Consider the following 21,146-nt stretch of genomic DNA (forward strand, 5'->3'; position numbering starts at 1 on the left):
TGATATCACCATGACTGTGGTATCATTGTGAAGTCACTGATCGATACCATTGTTGTATCACCGTGACTGTGGTATCATTGTGAAGTCACTGATCGATACCATTGTTATATCACCGTGACTGTGGTATCATTGTGAAGTCACTGACCGATACCATTGTGATTTCACCATGACTGTGGTACCATTGTGAAGTCACTGATCGATATAACTGTGATATCACTATGACTGTGGTATCATTGTAAAGTCACTGACCGATACCATTGTTGTATCACTGTGACTGTGCTACTATTGTGAAGTCACTGACCGATACCATTGTGATATCACCATGACTGTGGTACCATTGTGAAGTCACTGATCAATACCACTGTGATATGACCATGACTGTGGTATCATTGTGAAGTCACTGACCGATACCATTGTGATATCAACATGACTGTGGTACCATTGTGAAGTCACTGACCAATACCATTGTGATATCACCATGACTGTTGCAAATAGCATTGTGATGTCATGATTTTGATAGCATTGTGATGTCATGATTTTGATAGCATTGTGATGTCATTGTGACAGAAACCACTGTCACGTCTCCATAATGGTATAATATCATAGATAATGTGATAGCATCTCCATGTCACCATGACTGGAAGAGCACTGTAAACTGATGTCACAATGATTGACAGCGTTCCAATGTCACTGTGACCTACATCATTATGACTTCAGGTCTTGAGGTTTAAGATGAAGAAAAACACTTCTTGGGATGCTATAATGAAAGCATATCATGTATATGATGCAAATCAAGTTCTACATAACATTACCTATATTATATATAATGTTATACTTCTTAGTGCTTAGTTACAACAATATTGTCAGTCTAATACTCTTATGGTACAAAAACATTTCTAGAATGAAAATATTACACAATACAACCACACTAGCATGATAAAGTTTCTAAGCCAAGAACTCACCTTTAAGTAAAAATCCAATATTTTCACAAGTCCATTAAATGTTTTAACACACTCATGAATCCAACAGAGACGAAGTTGTTTTCTAACAAGTGAACCGCAAAGTATGAATACAGCGACTTTGCTTCTGCATGTAACAAGCATAAATCAGATGTGTGAGACCATCACAAATTAATAACTTCCATACAAGCTGCTTCACGCTCACAGGGCGCAGTGACCTGTTTTGCTTGAGAAAAGATGTTTTCAAAATTAGGCCACATAACTGAAGTAAGCCTATTAGGATCGCACACTGGCAGTCCAACTCCTACTCGTTTCCTGAAATGTGACCCTAGGTTATTTAGAAAGGGGAGGGTCCTGTGACAAATAACTGCAACAATTCAAACACTGAAACTAATGGCAGGACAACCAGTGCACTCGATAAACTAAGGTAGGTGACTGATAACAGATTTATTGTATAGTTATTCTAATGAGTGTCCAACATTGTATAAGGCATTTATTGTTGATGTACTGTCAGATCATACTGAAATATAATATATTAATACACAGTTCTATTGTCATTGTCTGTTTAGACATTCCAAGACCTTACCTGTTTCAATTTGAGATCCAAACAAAGGATTTACACCATAAGCGTGTTAGATAAAATCTTAAAATCTTATATAATGTCTATGTTTGAATGATGATGGAATTACTTCCCATAAACAGTGTAACAACATTATAAATTCCATCATATAAATTCATTTATAACTTTAATCATGTTAATATGAAGGTGACCATGGTTTCCAAACAGAAAGTAAATAAATTGAGCCTAATAAAAATAAACAACTTAAGAAATCAATTTAGTACATATGATACAATTACTACAGTTCTAGAGGGAACATAGGTGTAAAACAAGTCTAAATTTGATATTCATTAAACCATATTTCCTTATCACAAAACTTATCAAAAAGTGAATCCTGGATATCAAATGGAAAACATATTTCAGTAAGACTCCCCAGTGTTAATACATTTTCTTCACAGTAAATTGTTGTAAGTGCTAATAACTAAGCAGACGAATGTGTGTCGAGCTGAACATTCTTCATATATAAACAGGATGTGTTTGTCTTGTACAAGCAGCCAATACAACCCCTATGTAGAGGCTCCAGGCTGTCAACTATCAGTGAGTATCACCTCCTCATCAGACTGACATTTAGTCCCAGAAACTTAATGAATAGTTACACACAAACCAAGAACCCAAATTCGACATTTCTACATACAAAACATATTATCAAGATCAGGATAAACCACTGTTACATTTACAACACAAACATAGTTTCCCATACTATCGTCCTCTATCTCTTGAGAAATCTTGATGAAACTTCTTAACCAGCCAATCAAACATATTATTAACAAATGATTACACATCATAGGGCTGGGACGGGTAACTCATGTACCCGGGTCGGGTGGGTACTGATTAGGACCCGGGTACCCACAGGACTACCCAGACCCATGGTTAGTCACGTGATATATTGTTTAATGACAAAGATTATCTAGAACTCTATGGTTACACTACAAGTCACTAATGTTCGCATTTCTTTCTGACTATGCACCCATTCCTTCTGATTTTTCATATGGTAGAATAAAGATATAACTTAATTCAACTCTAGTGTATGAATGACCAGATTGTTTAATACATGTATCTAAATGCGTTTTGCCCGGGCTATGCTAAATATGTTCCCAACTGGACATTTTAAGACATCTCCTGAGACCTACAGTGGGTAACCAATCATATTAATAGGGGGTAGGGTAGGTAGTAAATTTGGACTCGTCCCAGCCCTAACACATAGCCAAGCAGCCCAAATGTGACATATCTATGTACAAAACATATCATTAAGAGGCAACACATATTTAAACTCTCCTTATCCACTACAATTACAGACAATGAAAATGGAATCTATAATCTTTGTGACTGCGCAATAGCTATTATCCCGACAATGCCTCCCACTCTCATAATCAGCCAATAGCCCTTTGTGTCCACAGCCACCAATATGTTTGCAGCTCAAACACAGGGCTGCTAATCTGTCAGCATTCAATGCCAAGCAAGCCCTGGTGTGAGTAATTAATCATATGTGAAATCTCACGCCTATTAATGAATGGAAATTAGCCTTCTTCGAAAACCTCAGACCAAGATGCCGTTTTGTATTCACGTACCCAGCCAAATATTACATGCTTGCCTTGAGAGGCAACTATGCTTGTCGAAAGAGGCACCTAATGGGATCGGGTGGTCAGACTCGCTGACTTCCAATTACGTAGATTGATGCTTATGATGCCAATCACTGGACTGCCTGGTCCAGAATCAATTACTGTCAGATTGACTTCATGTAGTTGGAATATTGCTCAGTGCGGCGTTTAACAACAAAGAACAAAAATTGAATTTTACTGTACACAGACAGGGCAGTTTGGTTCATCCCTGCAACATGGGCAGAGGGTCTATGTGCTAAATGTTCAGAGGTAGACAATGGCACAATATAATATTTGTCCATAAGAACATATTTGTCCATGAGAACGTATTTGTCCATACTCCCTCCTACTCCCAACAAGAAAGGTTTGGTGACTGTCATAATAATCGTGAGTCAGAATGAGCACATACATAAAATTATCCTCTCTTCACCTGTGTTCTCTTAAGAACTGACTTCAACATATGTTTTCATTTACGGAGGTATAAATGTCAAAACTGTGTCAATCCGCTTCATAAACACAAATACATATCAAAGTCAATTCTTATACATAAATACATCAACAACGGTAACTTCACAGACTGCTTGTAAAATAATTAACACAAACAAATGTAGACATCAATACGAAATCACTGACCATGGGGTCATCGTTCAGCACAATAATCAAATCCAAGCTCTATCCGGCCTATAATCAGTGAGTGAGTGAGTATCATTTTACGCCGCTTTTAGCAATATTCCAGCAATATCACGGTGGGGGACACCAGAAATGGGCTTCACACATTGTACCCATGTTGGGAATGGAACCCGGGTCTTCGGCGTGACGAGCAAACGCTTTAACCACTAGGCTACCCGACCACCCCTGCTGTTGTAAGTACAGCTAACATTGTCACAGTACAGGGTGATCAATACTATAATGATAATAGGCTCCCCGACCACCCACTATAATCAGCCAATCCGGAAACTGTAGTCTGGTAGTGGGCGTAGGTTAATTTTTTGGTTTATTGGAATATAAATGCTAAAACAAGTGCTTGGTTAACCAATCAAATGCCATGGAATCACTTGCAATTTCTTTATTCTATAATACTTTATATCAGTTAAATCCATATTTAATAGCTGCATATTGTCTCAGTACTCAAGGAAGTCACTAGTCAAATTGAATATTATATATATCCAATATATCCAATATGCATACATAGTTATCATATATACATGTACTTGTGTACACTCACTGCCTTCAACGATAAATTATATACCTTTACAGGGCATGGAATGATTCTTCTGTGACCTCATAATAACAATATCAAATTTCAAAGATCGCTTAAAAGCTGACGAAAACATTAATTTTGAATGTGTGAAATGACATTATCGATGACACACCAAAGCTCCATATTTCCAGGTCAGACATACACTTACAATAACACCTACTGGGAATAACAAGGTCTATTATTCAACTGCTATTGTCATCAACACACACAGAGTTCATCAGCAAAGACCAACACCAGGGTATAAACATGGAATAAGCACAGTGTTACTGAAGTCATTCAGTTCATTTCCTTGTTTACAGTTAGAGAAAGTGGCAAAATAAAACAGGCTATTTATAGCATTTATCATACATTTGTTAAGGACGATCATGATCTGAGAGGACATAAAACATCTATATTATGCCATGATCACAACAAAAATTCTAATGTTTGTACAATGTTGAAACTTACAACATTGAATAGGAGCCACTATTGGCTACATAATAATAAGTTTCTCTCTATTTCAATTGAGACCTGTGAAGATCTGGGGTAGAATAGGTCTTCAGCAACCCATGCTTGCCATAAATGGCGACTATGCTTGTCGTAAGAGGCGACTAACAGGATCGGGCCGTCAGGCTCGCTGACTTGGTTGATGCATGTCATCGTATCCCAATTGTGTCGATTCTCATGATGTCAATCACTGGATTGTCTTGTCCAGATTCGATTATTTACAGCCCGCCGTTATACAGCTGGAATATTGCTGTGGCATTAAACAACAAACTATTTCAATTCAAGGACTAAGGATAGAGATTGGGGTAACCTACACCCTACCCTTTACACAGCTATCACCAGGGACAGAAGAGGCATGTGTAAATATGTATTTTCAGATAGTAAATATTCTTTCTGCAGATCTAAATATTATGATACTGTTGGGTTGGGAACAGATTCTATATCACACATTTGAATATTCAAACTTGTCACAAGCGTGTAGGGACTAGTTAGGATAACATCAACGCATTTGACTGTGGGTAGTTGTCTATGTGCTACAAATGGCTGATCATGCACGGAATAATTAGTGGCTATAAACATTTAAAATAATGGACTAGTCCACACAATCAACGTCATGTTACACACATTCATGACCTGAAAGTACTCAATCGCTCTATCGACACCGCCATGGATGACTGATTTCTATCGCCTTGCACTTTACAGATCAACAAAGCGAATTTGAACACCGCGGTGATAGTGAATGTGATTCCAGTTAGATACACTGTCCCATGGAAATATACCACCAGTTGATCATATATTGTTCAAATCTCAGTTTAAAATAAATGTAATACGATCTAACTATATCTAAATAGCCGGCAAAACCAGTCAATCAAGATTCATCATCGCGTCCAAAACGCGGTGTTGCACGCATGATTGGCCACCAGTGTTGGGGCATTTCTTTCAAACAACGCAACTTCACCATCTTCGTGCCCAACCTCCAAAAACACTACTACTGACTATTCTCTATCGTGATACAGTGTAACATGCTAAATGGCGGCGGTTATTAGATGACAACTTACCGTGGTCTGACAAGTTGCAGAAATATGCCACAGAAATACCTTGAAGTCTATCCCGCAAGTTCCCGGCTACATTCGGCTAACCCCGCCCATGTTCCGGATATTACCGAAGACTCACGATGACTAACAGGTCAAGGTCTAACACACATCTGCGTAGCTCCCTGGCCTCTTGGAATATACTTTTAATATACAAACAACGTGGTTACCGATTTCCCAATCAGGATAATAACAGACACAATTAACATAACTGTTACGCTTGTTCACTTATGTAATATTGTGAATCGATTGAAGGTTTAGAAATATACTTAGACAGAATAACTCATTTAGCACGCTTCTGTACTGTATTATATGATGTTTGTGTTTGTTGGTTTGTTTGTTTGTTGTTTCACGCCGCACTCTTGATTCAGCTGAAATATTGTAAACAAATACTTGAGAATCTACAAGGCATTATAATATTACTGAATACGTAAGTAGTCTTATTTATCTGGCAGACAGTCGGGCAGGTGGAGGGAAATTTCATGCAGCCCGACAGAAAAGTTACCAGCCACGGGCAGGTGGGCAGGCAGTTATTTCGGACACTGGCTGTCCCCATAACCTAACGGCATGGGATGTTGCTCAGGATGTCAACCACTTGTTTGTCTGGCTATGATGTGATGGTTAACCATGTTTACTGATCATAAACATAAAAACATTATTTTCAAATACAGGGATGGACGTTAGCACTAGCCAAGTCATTTTTGTTTCTGTTGAAGGTATTCTCAAGTTATTTAAATTTTAAACATTTTGGGGTTTGGTTTGGTTTATTTGTTGTTTAACGCCGCACTCAGCAATATTCCAGCTATATAACGGCGGTCTGTAAATAATCGAGTCTGGACCAGACAATCCAGTGATTTGACATCATGAGCATCAATCCACGCAGTTGGGATACGATGACATACAATCGACCAAGGCAGCGAGCCTGACCACCCGATCCCCTCTTACGACAAGCATGGGTTGCTGAAGACCTATTCTACCCCGGATCCTCAAGAGTGGTATTATGTAGTGATGGGTGTCGTGAATTGAAACAGGTTATACATATCAAGAGGATAACAAATATGTCGCCTCTTTGAACAATTTGGAACAAGGGGGAAAACATCAAGAAAGCAATAAAAAATCAAAATCGGGGACAATATGGGGAATCGGTCAACAATGACTCAAGGTGACGATAGTTATTTTATGTGTATCACTTCTAAATGCCTTTCAAAGATTTATTTTGGGTGACGGTACATAATTTCCACAATGCTATAATTATTTACTGTGTAAATATCATATCCCTAGTGATGCATAAACGTCTGTTACAAAATACGCATGTTCAAAATATTTACTGGTTATAGTATGTGGGATGAACCTTTTTTCTCTTCATAAAATGATATACAGTAAACTACGGTTATAACGAACACGCTTATAACGAACTGACAGATATACCGAACTTATTTTTTAGTCCCGACAACTTGTTGTATATAAGCTGTATATATGCTTATAACGAACTACGGTTATAATGAAGTAAAATAAGTACGCGGTACATGTTTCTACATACTCTACCAACCAGGGTGCCGTTGTACAAAACAACCTCAGCGCTACGACTGACGCAAGTCTACGTTAAGGTATGGGAGTTACGATCACCTTAGCGCTAAGATCGCTTTGTACAACGGCACCCAGAAACACTAAACCTATCATGACTTTATCATGATGAAATATGACTACAATATGGTGAACGCTTCATTTGCCACATTGATCACACTCCTTTCGAAACAATACGTTGTAATATTTAAATAACTCAGGACATAAGCTATATTGAAATGAATAAGGATATATAGGTTGTAGTCCACCACGAAAAGGCTTTTGATATTTCCCATTTAACTGTTATAGCTATACTATCAGTTACAGAGAAACAATGTGACGGTTTTACAGCTGTTTATTTGACGAATGAAAAACTTGCAAGTTTGTAACTTTTGCTTGCATCCTATCAGCCTCCGGTGTGTATCTGACATATATGCCTGTTATAGTTCTGACTGCAACTTAGACACGGTACACAAACGTACGATCACTAACTCAAGTGACTTTCGATTTCCTCCACAGGAGGCAATGAGGAGTTATCTCCCCTACAACAAATCGAAAGGACGGGGAGGTTGAATACAATAACGAATGCAGTGTACGAGACATTTTCTTCGTACGGATTGTGAATTACATTATGAAATGGCATATCGTAAATGAACAAATCAACTTATAATTCTCACATAGACGCCAATATGCAACCATGCTGTACTTGTACTCATAGGTGACTATGCTTGTCGTAAGAGGCGAGTAACAGGATAAGGTGGTCAGGCTCGCTGACTTGGTTGATGCATGTCATCGTATATCAATTGCGTAGATCGATGTTCATCAGTGTGTGTGCGTGCGTGCGTGCGTGCGTGCGTGCGTGCGTGTGCGACCGCTTGCACGTGTGTTGACAATTTGAAATAATTATTAATAATAATAATTAATATCGATGAAACCAATATGAAAAAATAATAATACAATCTAGAGACGTCACACCATCTCACTTCCTGTGAAAAAAAGTTTTGCGATGAATCAATGAGATAATATAGAAAGATATGGTATGCGGATCTCTGAAAACCATCCCCAGGGAATTAACACCCATACTAGAAGTAAGGTACAGCTAAAGGGGAACCACATTAATTAAATCACATCTCAGTAACCACGGTGACGGAGAGCGGTATACACATAGGATCTATATACAGTGCACGAAAGATGTGGTTTTAATGACATTATAATTGTTGCGTTTCGGGAAATGAGTTTCAGCAAAGTGTGGGAATTGTACTCGCCAAGAGGTTCACCTGATAACCTGTATTAGGTAATAACGCCGAAATGTGAATAGGGAGTACCTGTCGTCACAGGTGTTTCTCAACTATAAACACATTTTTCAATTTGAAATTGTATGTTTCACGTGAATAAATGCCCCCAAAGACGCAGTTTCAACAGAGAGGTTCTTTTGTTCAAGAACAAAAGTCTCTAAAACACGCTGAACAAGTATGTGACATGTCGCCTTATTTCGAGTGAGAGCGTGACTGCGTGACGCCATGATCTATATACATGACGTATTTTCCTACGTTGTGGCATCATGTTACTTCCGGTCGATGCGATAACTATCAGAAATAACAATAGGCAATAATAATTCAACGAAGAGAGCTATTGTGAACAGCAAATAGTTGTCAGGCATAAAAATAATTAATTATTAGCGTAGATTATTTGTGACAGTGCTGTTCCTAACTGCCTTTCAGAAATTATCTGCATCCTTCCCCTCTCGAATGGAGATGTAACACACTGGATAACCGAGGATGTCACCTCTCCCAAAATAATCTAATCTAACCCGTGGCTGAAACAGGATGTCGATATACTGTAGACACCTTGCTGAAAGAAACGACGATGAACGTAACAATTGTCCCATGCACGTAAACTTTAAAGTTCTCATGCAAGTTTATTTAAAAATTCAATTAAAAAACATAATTAAAATAAATATAATTTCTGTAGATTTCCGTGCAAATGCATATAACTTCCATACTTTGCCTATACCCATAAATGCCCTGCTATATAAACTAACGGCCATAAGAAACTTTCTCACTTTAAAAATGCCGTGTTGCTGTAACTTACCTGATGCATCGTTGCAAACAGGCCGGGCAGATACCACACAGGCCAAGAACAGGCAGACCCAGGGTAACTATGCCCAGTGAAGACCGGTACTGGCGTACTTTGCATCTCCGGAATCGGTTCTTGACAATGACGTAATCAGCGTGTTTACCGCCGAAGGGGTAAACTTACGGTAGCACGTTGAATTCATGAGGTCGTGTCGTATGGTAGAGGCAATGTTATGGTGTGGGGAGGAATTTGTTGGCATGAACACCACTGGTTAACGTTAGCGGAAATTTGACAGATCAGCGTTACATAGATATCATTCTTCGTCCGACTATCCTACCATCACTACAACTCCTACAACGTGGTGTCCTTTATCAGCATGACAACGTCACACCCCATACAGCCCGAATCGTACAGAACTTCCTTGCAGCCAACAAAGTCAACGTGTTGCCGTGGCCTGCATGCTCCCCAGGCATTTCCCCCATAGAATACCTCTGGGATGTCATGGATCGTCGTGTTCGACAGCGACCACATTCTCCAGCCAACCGACAAGAACTGATCCAGGCCCTCCAAGAAGAACGACGACGTATCCCACATGATGTCATCAGAGGACTGACTTTCTCTGTGCGCTAGAGAATTTTGCGTGTCTTGTAGCAGGGGTGGTCATACACGCTATTAATGTGTAGTGTTATTGAACGTTTTAGATGTGTGTGTGTCCTTTGTCCATTACGTTGAAAGCTTGGTCCTATTTTACATGTGTTTCCTTTTCGTTTCATACTTGACCCGTGAAGATCCGGGGTAGAATGTGTTTTCAATAATCCATAACGGCCTACTATGCTATCAATGCTTGTCGAAAGAGGTGACTAACGGGATCGGGTGGTCAGGCTCGCTGACGTGTTTGATGCATGTCACCGTGTCCCAATTGCGTGGATCAATGTTAATTATGTCAACCACTGGATTGTCTGGTTCAGACTCGATTATTTACAGACCGCCGTCATATCGCTGGAATATTGCTGAGTGAGGCGTTAAACAACAAACAAAACAAAATCAGCAGCAACATAAACTTGATACAATAATCATTTATAAGAATTGGCAGACAAATTAATACACTGCTGTAAAAGCATTTAACTCTATAAGGTTTATAATACACGAAAAACAAATTTCCAGAATGGCAAAGACTGTAAAAGTGTACATAATTATATAAATGTTCGTGGTCAATTTGTCTATATTTTGTTCGTACACATAACCAATAATCATTCATGTGACAGTTCCCTTCCATTAACACCAAAACCAAATTACTAATGCAAATTATCTCCCTTTACTATTTATATACAGATATATCCAGAGATGTATTATTGTGAATGTATTTTGACATTTGTCATCTTTACAAAGTGCTGTATTTTGGATATATAAATCATTCAAAGAAATATACAACGAAGATACAAGCTTTTATATCAACACTTTTTCGTCCTTTGTTAGTTGATCCCAGAAAGTGTGCTCACATAAGAAACACAAATTTATGCCTTGCGTTCAAACTGAAGGACACTGAGAAATAACACAATCCGATATATTTTTGTGTGTGTGTTGATAATTTAACTTTTTATAGACGCTTGTTTAATTTGATCTGCCCACATTCACGTAGCTGACATAATTGCCCATTTGACGTTAATGGCGCGTTGGTCCCATTTTCAGCCACTGTTCATGTTGTAAATGAGTACCGAATGCGTAATACTTAGTGTGAACATCCGTGGGCATTCCGAGTGGGGAATATAGGGCTCCAGCAGCCCTTGCTTGTCGTAAGAGGCGATTATGCTTGTCGTAAAAAGCGACTATGCTTGTCGTAAGAGGCGACTATGCTTGTTGTAAAAGGCGACTATGCTTGTCGTAAGAGGCGACCATGCTTGTCGTAAGAGGCGACTATGCTTGTCGTAAGAGGCGACTATGCTTGTCGTAAGAGGCGACTACATTTGTCGTAAAGGGCGACTATGCCTGTAAAAAGCGACTATGCTTGTCGTAAAAGGCGACTATGCTTGTCGTAAAAGGCGACTATGCTTGTCGTAAGAGGCGACTAACGGGATCGGGTGGTCAGGCTCGCTGACTTGGTCAATGCATGTGATCGGATCCCAGTCGCGTAGATCGATACTCATGATGGCAGTCACTGGATTGTCTGATCCCGAGTCGATTATTTACCTCCGCCGTCATATAGTCCGAATTTGTTGAGGGCTGTGATGAACAAGAAACACTATATGTTAGATTCATATCATCTTTTGTTTGCATCAAATTTGATCGCATCCCCACTTCTGCCCTTGGGCCAGTAGGACCGATACCTTCAAAGCTTAATTCACTCACTCTCAAAAGATTTTTGTTTGTTTGTTGTTTAACGCCGCACTCAGCAATATTATAGCAATATGACGACGGTCTGTAAATAATCGAGTCTGGACCAAACAATCCAGTGATTGACATCGTGAGCATCGATCCACGCAATTGGGATACGATGGCATGCATCAACCAAGTCAGCGAGCCTGACCACCCGATCCCATTAGTCGCCTCTTACGACAAGCATAGTCGCCTTTTACGGCAAGCATGGCTTGGGGAAGACCTATTCTACCCAAGATCTTCACAGGTCAACTCTCAAAAGAAATGTGGAGAGGTGTAATGATGTTGTATAACAACAATAACTAATTTGGAATATGCTTATTTTTATTGTCGCTTGTAAATCACTTTGTTCCTAAATAAACCCAAGTTGGAGAAATGCATTAGGCCTTCTACATTATAAAAAGTGCATATTCAGCATCGACAGGTCTGTAATTGGTGTTTCCAAACAGGAAGCATGTTTCATCATGCCTTTTTTCAATTTTCATTGACACTGCTCGTCACTCGCCTCTCATCATACAGATGGTATTTTCCCAAAGAAGGATTTCGACAGTCCGGGTGTATTTATAGCTCATAATGCAATAGTTTGCAATCGCAAGTACCCCTCAATTACTTCCCTTGCAAATTCCCCGTGTATCTACAAGGGCAAGGACGTTGAGCTAAGAAGGTGAAGGTTAGTAACTAAAAGCATGTACATTCATTTCCTTCCGATCGCACTCGGTTCACTTGTCTGTTTCCCTATTTCGGGTGAGGTTTCGGAACAGTTGTCACTGACTGCTCTACACGTGTGGACATTTTTTGGAGAAAATCAACAGGTCTGATTCTCGTGTCGCCACGTGAGTATATTCCTCAGTGGTGTCGGGAGGTTACCAGTTACCAGAATTAGCAACATCGTCATAAGAATTCGTGACAGTTGATTGAGCCAGGAAAAAAGAAGGCATCAGTAATTCTATAGGGACGGTATTGCATCAACGGCGGTTTGACTCGGGAGAAAAGCTGCCCGGTCATCTTAACGGATCGGCAGTTTGAGCAAGCAGCAAGAGGTAAAATTATTGATCATTTTTCGGTAAAGTGAGGGTTAGTAGTTATTTGTTTATGTTGTTTCACCGTCAACAACGTCATGCCTGAACGATTACCTATTGTCGAGTCGAACACGCCCACGCGAAAGCATGTCTTGCTCGTTGTTAGATTCTGTGGGACAATCCAATAATTATTGCTGTATTGTGCAGATTTCTTTTGGTTTAATTTATATTTTATTGTCACATGTCTCGTTTGGAGGACAGTGTTGTTACAATATGTTTGAATTTCTAAAAACGAGATAAAGAGGAATAATATATTTTTAATTAAGATGTATTTTGTGTATTTTTTCATACTTTTTTTCTTTGTATTTTTCACTCACCAACATGTATTATCTATACTTTGTTATAGATGGAAATAATCTTATAGTGTTTTAACATATTTAGCAGTGCTTCTCTTTTTGCATGTTCATTTCACCATCAGTATTCTGTCCTTGGCCAGTGATAAATAATTTATAACCCCATTTGATTGTTAACTGTTAACAATGTTATCATACCATTTGATTTAATCATTGTTGCACATTATTTTACCTTTTTAACTATTTATGAGAGAAATAGAATGAAAAGTCCTCAAATGATAATTGTTTGAAACTGTTCTTTTTTTAAACAAATGGATTAATTTTTTGTCAGCAGCTGTCATAATAGCTGTTGTTTTGTTTCTATTTGTGATTGTTGCGTGCAGTCATGATGAACAATGGTTGTCATCAACTTGTCAGGAAAGTGGTTGATCAGGGGACTATTATTACATCTAGCGAAAAAGAAAAGAAAAAAGCTGCAGTTGCCCTCTACCAATCGTCAGTTTTGTCATCAGCTGATTAATAAGTCACTACTGGGGACAACAAACTCATTACATCATTGATAGTTTTGTAGACCCGTAAAGATCCGGGGTAGAATAGGTCTTCAGCAACCCATGCTTGCCGTAAAAGGCGACTATGCTTGTTGTAGGAGGCGACTAACGGGATCTGGTGGTCAGGCTCGCTGACTTGGTTGATGTATTTCAGCGTTGATCGTTGCAACCCATGCTTGCCGTAAAAGGTGACTGATGGGATTGGTTTGTCAGGCTCGCTGACTTGTTTGATGCATGTCATCGTATCCCAATTGCGTGGATCGATGCTCATGAAATCAATCACCGGATTGTCTGGTCCAGACTCGATTATTTACAGACTGCTGTCATATAGCTGTAATATTGCTGAGTGTGGCGTTAAACAACAAACAAACAAACAAACAAACAAAATAATACTTTTACAACATAAGTACCATTTGATAAGAGCGATTTGGGGGAGGGGTAGACTAAGCCTTAGTCTTTTGCGAATATATTATTTTAAATAACTACAATTTAATAACTATGTTTAAATTGAAAAGGGGCCCCAGTGAGGTGGGGATTCTGAAAGCTTCTTGTTGCTTTTTGTTGTTTGACACCTCACTCAGCAATATTCCAGCGATTTGACAGAAGGTGAGTGGTTAGGTGAGTGAGTGAGTCCATGGGTGAGTGAGTGGGTGAGTGGTAAGGTGAGTGAGTGAGTCCATGAGTGGGTGAGTGGTTAGGTGAGTGAGTGAGTCCATGGGTGAGTGAGTGGGTGAGTGGTAAGGTGAGTGAGTGAGTCCATGAGTGGGTGAGTGGTTAGGTGATAGAGTCCATGGGTGAGTGGTTAGGTTAGTGAGTGAGTCCATGGGTGAGTGAGTGGGTGAACGGTTAGGTGAGTGGGTGAGTGAGTGAGTGAGTCCATGGGTGAGTGCGTGGGTGATTCGTTAGGTGAGTGAGTGGGTGAGTGGTTAGGTGAGTGAGTGAGTCCATGGGTGAGTGAGTGGGTGAGTGGTTAGGTGAGTGAGTGGGTGAGTGAGTGAGTCCATGGGTGAGTGAGTGGGTGAGTGAGTGAGTCCATGGGTGAGTGCGTGGGTGAGTCGTTAGGTGAGTAAGTGGGTGAGTGGTTAGGTGAGTGAGTGAGTCCATTGGTGAGTGAGTGGGTGAGTGAGTGAGTCCATGGGTGAGTGAGTGGGTGAGTGGTTAGGTGAGTGAGTGAGTCCATGGGTGGGTGAGTGGTTAGGTGAGTGAGTTGGTGAGTGGAAAGGTGAGTGAGTGGAAAGGTGAGTGAGTGAGTCCATGGGTGAGTGAGTTGGTGAGTGGTAAGGTGAGTGAGTGGTTAGGTGAGTGAGTGAGTCCATGGGTGAGTGAGTTGGTGAGTGGTAAGGTGAGTGAGTTTCCATCAAAATTTATAGCCAGTAGAAACTTGTAGAGTAAGTGAGTGCGTGAGTTTGGTTTAGCGTCACTGTTGTGACAAGTGATGCAGGTCTTAGATGGTTACCACTTTGGTGACACCCACGAACACGGGTATGGTGACAAACCTTGAAACATAATCGGGGCGAACCCGGTGGCTATGTTTGAGTGAGTGAGTGAGTATAGTTTTCCGCTGTTTCTATCAAACCTAAGACCTCTCTATCCATGCATTGTTACTGTGAGTCGCCTGGATTACTAAATAACCCATGCTTCCGTTAAACACAAATATGATTCATATGGCCTTTAAAAAGATACTCAAACTTTGAACTTTCTGTGATGGAACTGAAATACTATTTATCCACAACTACCTAACATTGTGAGTGTTGCAACATTTGACATTAGCGTAAAACGTGTGTCACACTCAGTAAATTTGTGTTGGGTAATGACAGCAGTGAGACTCATTAGCCAACTGTAGTTAAAAAGAACATACTTACCATCTATGTGAGCAGGGCTCGATTAAGCTATGTATAAAACATGCACAATTACAACCTATTATTGTACAATGCAACCCAATATTTATGTCTACATGCACCAAGTGCACCAATGTTTTGTGTGACCAACCCTTACTTTGACCACACAGTATCGACCATTGAACACACTCAGTACCCCTGGGCAATATTTGCCATACTACCACATGACTAATTGCTGTGTTACCTGTATGTGTAATTCATGACACACGACAGTGTCATTGGAGATCTCACATTTTACTTTTTGGGACTACTAGTTTAAGCATCTATGTTTTTAATTTGATAAATTTGTAGGATCAATGATCAACCTGTTTTCATGCCAACATGCACCTGGTGCAACTAGGTTTTCATGCCAACATGCACCTGATGCAACTAGGTTTTCATGCCAACATGCACCTGGTGCAACTAGGTTTTCATGCCAACATGCTCCTGGTGCAACTAGGTTTTCAAGCCAACATGCACCTGGAGCAACTAGGTTTTCATGCCAACATGCACCTGGTGCAGCTAGGTTTTCGTGCCAACATGCACCTGGTGCAACTAGATTTTTTATGCCAACAGCACCTGGTGCAGCTAGGTTTTCGTGCCAACATGCACCTGGTGCAACTAGATTTTTAGACCAACATGCACCTGGTGCAGCTAGCTTTTCATGCCAACAAGCCCCTGGTGCAACTAGCTTTTCATGCCAACATGCACCTGGTGCAACTAGCTTTTCATGCCAACATGCTCCTGGTGCAAATCAAGTTCCTTAAGTCGTTCCCTGGTGAGCATTTGGTGTCTAGAATGAGAGGGGTATGAAAGGGGTTTTATCATATCTCCATGTTAGAATGATGAGATCTGGTTGGGACATGTGATCTGGATAAAATACTATGTATCCTGCCTGGGAGGGAAATACTTTTTGAGTTATACCCCACCATGAAGAAGGCAGACTGCACATGGATTTTCGAGCGTAATAATAAAGCCCTTATACCTAGCTTCAAAGCAAAAGACCACATACTTTTTCTTAGTGAATGAAAGTCACTTGACACAGCACAAGTTAACCTCAACTCAATCAAAGAGCTGTTTTCTTTCTCGTTTCAATCTGTTTTTCTTCTTTTACAATGGCAGATTGAAATATGTCAGTTAGATAGATTCGTTGTAGCAGTATCATAAGGGGTACATGGGGTTTTATGTGTCTGTTGTTAGGTTTTATACCACTCGCCTCTGGCATGTGGTATTAAACCTATAGGGGGACTCATAAATGAATAAACACCCCTCGTGATACTGCTTCAACTTATAGTATTTACTCATTGGATAATATCTCGTGTTTTTATTTCAAAATTCATACTTTCTTTATTATGACAGCGTTTTATCTGGACCTGCTCAGAGGCAAAAATTCGTCCCGAAGTCAGTAAAATTTACCAATTTGAATATAAAAAATCCCAATTTCTCAGAATTAACGAAATAAATAAACACATGGAAAAAAAATCTAATTCTGAACAATATCACAATATTTTTCCCAATTTGCCTGTCGATGGCACTTAGTTTGTAATCCTAAATAAATCCCTGTAGAATATACGGGGGGCATGGGTGGCCCAGCCGTCTAAGGCGCCACGATTCGCTGTGCAGAGTTGCGTCCCCTGGGCCTGCCACAAACCTATGATTGTGGGTTCGAATCCCGGTTCGCCCCGATTATGTTTCTACGTTTGTAAGCACCATACCCGTGCTCGTGGGTTTCACCAAAGTGGTAAACGTCTGAGACTTGCATCACTTCGGGCTTTCCTCCCACATTAAGCTGACATGCCGCAATATTACTGGAATAATGTTAAAAGCTGCGTTAAACCCAACTCACTCAACACACTTGAAGAACACACCCCCTGTCAACCGACCTAGTTTAGATGGTGTTCAAGATAATTTCATATAAGCCTTAACGCTCAGACATATCTGTGAGATCTATGGACTTGTTTTCATAATTATTTCGTTCTTCATTCATAAATAAGAAAGCAATTCCGTAAAAACACCCAAGGGCAACCGGTCTCCATTTCCTATTGAAGCCTACTCAAAATATGGAATGTTTTCTTAACAAAGAATAATCATCTCCTTTCCTCAATTTTGATTAAATATAGACACATTCAATGCAGGGATGGATATAGTCAACATGTTCAAGAGAGCATACAAACGCGTTGGGGCCCTGATGACCTAAAAATAGGTCCGGGCTCCACCCTAGCTAACACAAATAGTTTACCCAAGTCCTCTATAGATGTGTAGACTTTTGACACTCTGTTATTAGTCATGCTTCAAATGCTTTCATTACTTAAGGGGGCAGAACCCACATGTATGTATTGAATTTTTCAATTTGATTGTATTAGATGGGTGGATTCTATATTAATGTCTGTGTGCAGTAAACTCTCCATAAACCTGGTAGCACACATTTGGATCAGAAGGTAATAGTATTGTGTTTATTGTGGGATTCCTAAATTATGAATGTGATTAAAAATTGATGTGTTTGCTGAAATTTAAAATTCTGTTATTTTCCTTCATAAATTTTTGAGTGTGGCTATGATTGTGTGGAAATTCTTGTTTTGTTTAGAATGTCATGAATAACTATGCTTTGAAATGTGTATATTTTGTTTCTTTTATTATGAATATAATGTGAATTTTGGCTGTGTTATTAATTCAATTATTTTACTTAGAAATATGATGTATGTTTAGTTTTGGATTATGTTACCTGTGAAGACTCGGGTTGGAATACTGGTCTTCAGAAACCCATGCTTGCCATTTGAGGCGACTATACTTATCGTATGAGGCCAATAATTGATCGGGGGTTCAGGCTTGCTGACTTGGTTGATACATGTCATCATGTCCCAATTGTGTGGTCCAGACACACTTATTTTCTGACCCCCGTCATATATCTGGATTACTGCTGAGTGTGGTTAAACAACAAACAAACAATTTTTATAGTATGTGATTATGTAAATAAGTATGAGTATACATGGGTATTTTTCTATCATCTTTTATGAGTGTTTGTTTGTTGTTTAACGCCGCACTCAGCAATATTCCAGCTATATGATGGCGGTCTGTTAATAATCAAGTCAGGACCAGACAATCAACTTGGCTGAATGTTTTCAGTGCTTAAGTTTCAAATTAAGCTAAAACTTTACTTCGGACGAATCCACACATGAGCAAGGATCCACACACGAGTAGGGATCCACACACGAGGAAGGATCCACACACGAGTAGGGATCCACACACGAGTAGGGATCCACACACGAGGAAGGATCCACACACGAGCAGGGATCCACACACGAGTAGGGATCCACACACGAGGAAGGATCCACACACGAGCAAGGATCCACACATAAGCAAGGATCCACACAAGAGCAAGGATCCACACACGAGGAAGGATCCACACACGAGGAGGGATCCACACACGAGTAGGGATCCACACACGAGTAGGGATCCACACACGAGTAGGGATCCACACACGAGCAAGGATCCACACACGAGCAAGGATCCACACACGAGCAGGGATCCACACACGAGCAGGGATCCACACACGAGGAAGGATCCACACACGAGCAGGGATCCACACACGAGGAAGGATCCACACACGAGCAAGGATCCACACACGAGCAGGGATCCACACACGAGGAAGGATCCACACACGAGCAAGGATCCACACATAAGCAAGGATCCACACAAGAGCAAGGATCCACACACGAGGAAGGATCCACACACGAGCAGGGATCCACACACGAGTAGGGATCCACACACGAGCAAGGATCCACACACGAGCAAGGATCCACACACGAGCAGGGATCCACACACGAGCAGGGATCCACACACGAGGAAGGATCCACACACGAGCAGGGATCCACACACGAGGAAGGATCCACACACGAGCAAGGATCCACACACGAGCAGGGATCCACACACGAGCAGGGATCCACACACGAGCAAGGATCCACACACGAGCAGGGATCCACACACGAGCAGGGATCCACACACGAGGAAGGATCCACACACGAGCAAGGATCCACACACGAGCAGGGATCCACACACGAGTAGGGATCCACACACGAGCAAGGATCCACACACGAGGAAGGATCCACACACGAGCAAGGATCCACACACGAGTAGGGATCCACACACGAGCAAGGATCCACACACGAGCAAGGATCCACACACGAGCAAGGATCCACACACGAGCAAGGATCCACACACGAGCAAGGATCCACACACGAGCAAGGATCCACACACGAGTAGGGATCCACACACGAGCAAGGATCCACACACGAGCAAGGATCCACACACGAGCAAGGATCCACACACGAGCAAGGATCCACACACGAGGAAGGATCCACACACGAGCAGGGATCAACACACGAGGAAGGATCCACACACGAGTAGGGATCCACACACGAGTAGGGATCCACACACGAGCAAGGATCCACACACAAGAGCAAGGATCCACACACGAGTAGGGATCCACACACGAGCAAGGATCCACACATGAGCAAGGATCCACACACAAGAGCAAGGATCCACACATGAGCAAGGATCCACACACAAGAGCAAGGATCCACACACGAGTAGGGATCCACACACGAGGAAGGATCCACACACGAGCAAGGATCCACACATAAGCAAGGATCCACACAAGAGCAAGGATCCACACACGAGGAAGGATCCACACACGAGGAGGGATCCACACACGAGTAGGGATCCACACACGAGTAGGGATCCACACACGAGTAGGGATCCACACACGAGCAAGGATCCACACACGAGCAAGGATCCACACACGAGCAGGGATCCACACACGAGCAGGGATCCACACACGAGGAAGGATCCACACACGAGCAGGGATCCACACACGAGGAAGGATCCACACACGAGCAAGGATCCACACACGAGCAGGGATCCACACACGAGGAAGGATCCACACACGAGCAAGGATCCACACATAAGCAAGGATCCACACAAGAGCAAGGATCCACACACGAGGAAGGATCCACACACGAGCAGGGATCCACACACGAGTAGGGATCCACACACGAGCAGGGATCCACACACGAGCAGGGATCCACACACGAGGAAGGATCCACACACGAGCAGGGATCCACACACGAGGAAGGATCCACACACGAGCAGGGATCCACACACGAGGAAGGATCCACACACGAGCAAGGATCCACACACGAGCAGGGATCCACACACGAGCAGGGATCCACACACGAGCAAGGATCCACACACGAGCAGGGATCCACACACGAGCAGGGATCCACACACGAGGAAGGATCCACACACGAGCAAGGATCCACACACG

General features: G+C 41.3%; 2 protein-coding genes across 2 annotated transcripts in view; one reads left to right on the forward strand and one right to left on the reverse strand.

The window, feature by feature from the left end:
* Window positions 1-6,077, reverse strand: part of LOC139448563 (calpain-5-like) — a 45,978-nt gene extending 39,901 nt beyond the window's left edge. The window contains exon 1 of the mRNA XM_071230133.1: window positions 5,982-6,077. The gene's annotated coding sequence lies outside the window, so the exon portion shown is untranslated. The remainder of the gene's footprint in view (window positions 1-5,981) is intronic.
* Window positions 1,321-21,146, forward strand: part of LOC139448562 (ATP-binding cassette sub-family C member 5-like) — a 73,468-nt gene continuing 53,642 nt past the window's right edge. The window contains exon 1 of the mRNA XM_071230132.1: window positions 1,321-1,386. The gene's annotated coding sequence lies outside the window, so the exon portion shown is untranslated. The remainder of the gene's footprint in view (window positions 1,387-21,146) is intronic.

This window comes from Haliotis cracherodii, unplaced genomic scaffold (assembly GCF_022045235.1).
Source record: "Haliotis cracherodii isolate W230 unplaced genomic scaffold, xgHalCrac1.p SCAF_7, whole genome shotgun sequence".
NCBI classification, from domain to species: domain Eukaryota; kingdom Metazoa; phylum Mollusca; class Gastropoda; order Lepetellida; family Haliotidae; genus Haliotis; species Haliotis cracherodii.